The sequence below is a fragment of the Ovis canadensis genome, chromosome 10 (assembly GCF_042477335.2).
Source record: "Ovis canadensis isolate MfBH-ARS-UI-01 breed Bighorn chromosome 10, ARS-UI_OviCan_v2, whole genome shotgun sequence".
In the NCBI taxonomy this organism is placed as follows: domain Eukaryota; kingdom Metazoa; phylum Chordata; class Mammalia; order Artiodactyla; family Bovidae; genus Ovis; species Ovis canadensis.
Window position 1 is genome coordinate 39,081,350 of NC_091254.1, and position 6,000 is coordinate 39,087,349.

Consider the following 6,000-nt stretch of genomic DNA (forward strand, 5'->3'; position numbering starts at 1 on the left):
CACTCCATGAGTGAGAAGCCAGGGGTATCTGTGTCCTGGGAAGTAATATGAAGCAAAGTAGACCCTCACCCCCCACTCATATATGCACTCAATTTGGGAGATTCTATGTTCATAACTTTTTCATAGTATAATATTCTGAGAGGAAATCTTTAACACTAGAATGGTTTGAGCTTAACTTATTAGCTCTGGTGCATCATTAGAGTTTTACAGCAGGAAAGTAAAACTAATCAGAATTTAGTATGGAAATGATACAGAGTCAGAAGATGTGAAGAAACTGGTCAGAAGGCTGATGGAATTTTTAAGCAAGAGGAAAAGATGAAACTCATAGCAAGTGTGAATGAAAAGTAGGGAACTGACTGACTTAAAAAATTCTTCATGTGTAGATAATTTGATTATGAGCAACTCAGGAGAAGTGGCAGGGGAGAGTCACTGCTAGTTGATGAGATCTGAAAGCTGCTTGTGGGAGAAAGGATGGAACTACTAGTAAGGGAGGAAGAGGGGAGAGTGGTTTTGGTTGAGGGTATTGGGCTGATGAGTTCTTGTTTGGTTATTTTTTCATTTTAAGGTATTTTAGAAACCTTACCATATATATACACACACATACATATATATACGTATATATATAAAGATGGTAAAGGTCAGAATCATGGTCAAGGAAACCACAAATGACAGGAGTCCACATTATTGCTATGAATGAGATTTAAGTGGAGGCTAATAACACACTTCTAATTAAGGGATAGCATAGAGGGTGTCAGTTATTTGGAGGAGTGGGGAACACAGTTTTTGTAGCATAAATTTTTTTTGGCTGTTTTGGATAGTCCCCCAAAGTCTGTTACAAAATCCATTCATCCTAAATCGATTTCTTCTCTGGAGCCCTCCTGAGCTTCTGTGCAACTCATAGCTGGTACCTTGGTTGGGCCACTCCTGTTAAGCAGGGATCACTGCCTTCATCCAGTTCTGTCTCTAAATCTCCGTGTCAAAGATCAACAAAACCAGTGCTAGACAGAGATGATAAAGATGGATTTTATTGCAATAAAGGAGAGACCCCAGGATATCCTGAGTTCCACTCTGATCTCTGCTGAGGTCACTGAGTGTTTTAAAGGGCGAACAAGGTAGTAGAAAGAGGGAGTGAGTAGGGGCTGGAGCAGAGTCAGGAACAAGAAAAATTACAAAAAGCAGGTGAGTGGTTCCTGTTCTGGTGATTAGGCCACTGGAGCCTGCTAACACATCTACTGAAGTTAGTCTCCCTCCACAGAGGGTGGGAGCCAGGCCCTGTCCTTAGGGTTACACTTTAGAGGAACAGCTTGGAGATCCTTCAAAAAAGAAACACTTTGGGGCTATAGGAAATACAGACAATCTTCTGTAGGACAGAAGAAGGATTCGCAATTATAAGCTTTTTGAATAAATGCTCTCTTTAAAGAGAGGTCAAGGACCTTTCTCAGCTGTTGGCTGGAATAAAGGCTAAGTTCTTTTGGTAACCTGGACCTTTTCTAGGCAAAAATTCCAGGCTGTTTCAAAAGTGGACCTTAGGCTCCTAGAAACCGTGCTAGAGTTCTGTGCACGAGTTTGCATGTTCTCAGCATCCAGAGCCATGTTTCTAAAGTGGAATCGGGAATTTGTTACTCTCCTGCTCCAAACCTCTCACTGATTACCCATTTTAGTCTGGAAAATGTACACACTGCTCAGTATGTCTTACGAGGCCCTGTGTGATCTGGCTTCTGCTCCTCTCACCAGCTCAGGTCGCATCATTCCCTTGGGAGGAAACAATTATGATTTAGGAAGCGCTGCCATCCTCCCTCTTCCTGTTGAGCGTTCAGACCCCTGGCTGGTGAGCTGTCTCTTCAGGGCCATCAGGGAACATCCTGCTTTCCTCCAGCCAGCAGCAGGCTCTCTCCTTGGAGACCTCGAGTCCAGGGCACAAGGACACAAGGGTGGTCACCCATTAGGACGCCTGCATCCGGGGACAGTGCTCTATCACCAGCAGGGATGACCTTGGTGACCAGCCTCCAGCGTTGCGTGTTTCACTTTCTGAATCTGGCCCTCCTGCCCTTTCACTGCTTCGGTGAAATCCTGACATCCTTCCCATAAACCGTTGTTTACCTCTGCTCGAGTAGGTGCCCTTCTGCTGTGGCCACCAGAACAGCCACCGTTCTTCTGGCCAACTCCAACTTTTCTTTCAGGTGTTTGTTCCTTCCTCGTGCAAGAGGCAGAACTTCATCCACCTTTGTTTCCATTCTTTTCTTCTCCTACTCCCCAGGCTTCGTATCATTAATGAGAGGAGTAGACTCATTTTACTCATCTGCTAACCTACTGTTTCCTTATTTTTGACAGTTTTGTTTTTGTAATGAGTTTCGCGATTATATTTACAGCAGTTATTCATGCCTGAATCCCAGTACAGAACTGATTTTGGTTTTCCTATTCTTTAGTTCCCAGCTGGGCTAGGAACAGAATTCTTAGTTACAGTCATGATCATGCTTAGTAGTATCTGACTCTTGGCAACCTTTTGAACTGTAGCCTGCCTGGCTTCTCTGTCCATGGGATTTTTAAGGCAAGAATACTGGAGTGGGTTGTCAGTATTTCCATCTCCAGGGGATCTTCCCAACCCACAGATGGAACCTGAGCCTCCTGTGTCTCCTGCACTACAGGTGGATTCTTTACCCACTGAGCAACTCAGTTCAGTTCAGTTCAGTCTCTCAGTCATGTCCGACTCTTTGTGACCTCATGAATCGCAGCACGCCAGGCCTCCCTGTCCATCACCAACTCCCAGAGTACACGCAAACTCATGTCCATCGAGTTGGTGATGCCATCCAGCCATCTCATCCTCTGTCGTCCCCTTCTCCTCCTGCCCCCAATCCCTCCCAGCATCAGGGTCTTTTCCAATGAGTCAACTCTTTGCATGAGGTGGCCAAAGTATTGGAGTTTCAGCTTTAGCATCAGTCCTTCCAATGAACACCCAGGACTGTTCTTTAGGATAGACTGGTTGGATCTCCTTGCAGTCCAAGGGACTCTCAAGAGTCTTCTGCAACACCACAGTTCAAAAACATCAATTCTTCGGCGCTCAGCTTTCTTCACAGTCCAACTCTCACATCCATATATGACCACTGGAAAAACAATAGCCTTGACTAGATGCACCTTTGTTGGCAAAGTAATATCTCTGCTTTTTAATATGCTATCTAGGTTGGTCATAACTTTCCTTCCAAGGAGTAAGTGTCTTTTAATTTCATGGCTGCAGTCACCATCTGCAGTGATTTTTGAGCCCCCCAAAATAAAGTCTGCCACTGTTTCCACTGTTTCCTCATCTATTTCCCATGAAATGATTGGACCAGATGCCACGATCTTAGCTTTCTGCATGTTGAGCTTTAAGCCAACTTTTCCACTCTCCTCTTTCACTTTCATCAAGAGACTTTTTAGTTCCTCTTCACTTTCTGCCATAAGGGTGGTGTCATCTGCATATCTGAGGTTATTGATATTTCTCCTGGCAATCTTGATTCCAGCTTGTGCTTCTTTCAGCCCAGCATTTCTCATGATGTACTGTGCCTAGAAGTTAAATAAGCAGGGTGACAATATACAGCCTTGACATACTCCTTTTCCTATTTGGAACCAGTCTGTTGTTCCATGTCCAGTTCTAACTGTTGCTTCCTGACCTGCATACAGATTTCTCAAGAGGCAGGTTAGGTGGTCTGGTATTCCCATCTCTTTCAGAATTTTCCGGTTTATTGTGATCCCCACAGTCAAAAGCTTTGGCATAGTCAATAAAGCAGAAATAGATGTTTTTCTATTAGGGAAGCCCAAATCTTCACAAATTTACCATTATCTTTAGGAACTCAGTGTTGCAGGGAAGTCTGGGGCAAGCATCTAAATTTTGATTCCTTTAAGGAAAGCTGCTTTTCCTGCTTTCTACTTGGATATTTGCAGGATTTTATATTAATTAATTTTTTTTGACAAAGCATGTCTATGTACAAGCATTTAGAATTAATTTCAAATTCACTTGGACTGTTATGAGTCAGTTTTCATATTGACTGTTCTGTTGTTGTTGTTGTTAGCATCTAAAGTTTATACTGTTATATCGCTTATACCAGTTGAGGTAAGACCAGAGAAACAAAACCAGTGTGGGTATTATTTATCTTAGGGAATTGGTTATATAGTAGCCAGACTTCAAGGTAGCCCACTCAATGATCTCTGGTATTCGTGCCCTTGTGTAAACCACTCCCACAATGTACTAATCTTGGTCCATATGAGCAACAGAATGTAGTGGAAGTAATAACATGTGACTTTCAAGGCCAGAAGGACATGGCTGCTTCTGCCTATTCTCTTGGGTCTCTCACTGGGGGAAGCAGGCTTTTGTGGGGATATTTGAGCAGCAGAGATGAGGGGACTGTCTCCTGCCAGAGGCCAGCAACAGATTGCCAAATGAACCATTCTAGGAGCAGATACCCCTGCCACAGTTAAACCTTTGGATCAGGCATTGGCCTACTGACTTCACACACCAACCAGCCTGCTACCTATTTTTGTAAATAAAGTTATCTTGGGGTACAGCCACAACCATTTGTACATGTATTATCCATGGCTGCTCTTGCCCCTTCACAGCAGAGTTGAGTAGTTGCAACACAGACTCTGCGGCCCACAAAATTGACAATATTTGTTACCTGGTCTTCAGAGGAAAAGATTGCAGACCACTGCTGCCATTTTAACTGCAACCTCATGGGACAGAAACACCAACTAAACCACTGCCAGATTGCTGGTCCAGCAAAACTATGTGAAACTGTAAGTGTTTCTATTGTTTTGAGGTAGTTTGTTGTTCAGCCATAGATAACAAATACATTGCCCTTATATCATTGTCGTAGCTAACTAGAAAGTCTAAGTCGATGTTTCTGTACCTGGTGCTAGAGCGTGGCATGCAGGGGGCAGGGGGCAGGGGGCCGGAAAGGGAAGATGGATGTGAACTGAAACATGCAAGGCTCAGCTGAAGCCCCCAGGGAAGGGCTAGGATGCATATTGGTCACTTCCTGCCTCCAAGCCTCCACCCGTGATGACGAGGCTGTCCACCCGTGATGACGAGGCTGTCCACCCGTGATGACGAGGCTGTCCACCCGTGATGACGAGGCTGTCCTGTAGGAGGTGATGGTGTCCTTTGTCAAGGAGGAAAAACGTGCACCTGGCTTGAAAGTTGGAGAAGCTGAGGAAGGATCCTATGGGCGCTGAATGTTGTGGGCCCCACTCTGGCCCCCATCAGCCAGGTGAGATGATGTGCTTGAGTGCCCTGTGCTCTGCCCCAACCTTTTGAGCATAAAAAGATGGCCCCTGCTTCACTTCTGCCTTGTGAATCTTAAGCAAAGTGTCCCTTGTTGCCTGTGCTGACATAGAACAAGGCAGCGAAGAGAATGCAGGGAATAAAAGCTCCAGCATACCCATCCACTGTTCTTATCTTCAAAAGGTCAACACTTTTATTTAATTAGCATTGTTCCTAGGTGATATCGACTTTCTCAGGTGGTGCTAGTGGTAAAGAATCTTCCGGCCAATAAAGGAGACACAAGAGACCCGGGTTCCATCCCTGGAGATCCCATGGACGAGGAAATGGCAATCCACTCCAGTATTCTTGCGTGGAAAATTCCGTGGGCAGAGGAGCCTGGTGGGCTACAGTTCTTGGGGCCGCAAAGAACGACTTAGCATACACACATTAGGTGATGTATCTTTCTGCCCTCTCCACTCCCAATTACAAGTGGTTTGAGAAGCTGTGTGCCAAAGGTCTGACGCAGTTTGCAGTTTTTTAAAGGCTTCAGAAGACTTAACACACAGTCCCTCTACTCACTGGCTCTGGCATTACTATGTGAGGGTCTACTGTGTAGAGACTGAAATGTTTTCAGTATTGTGGGCTGGCTCCACCCTTCTGGAATGAAGAAAGAAAAAACGTTAGATACAGCTATGTACCAAGGTCTTTGGTCCAAATCCTGTAGAACCTCAGATACCTGAGCCAAGATCATGGGGTCCGTGTTGCACAAG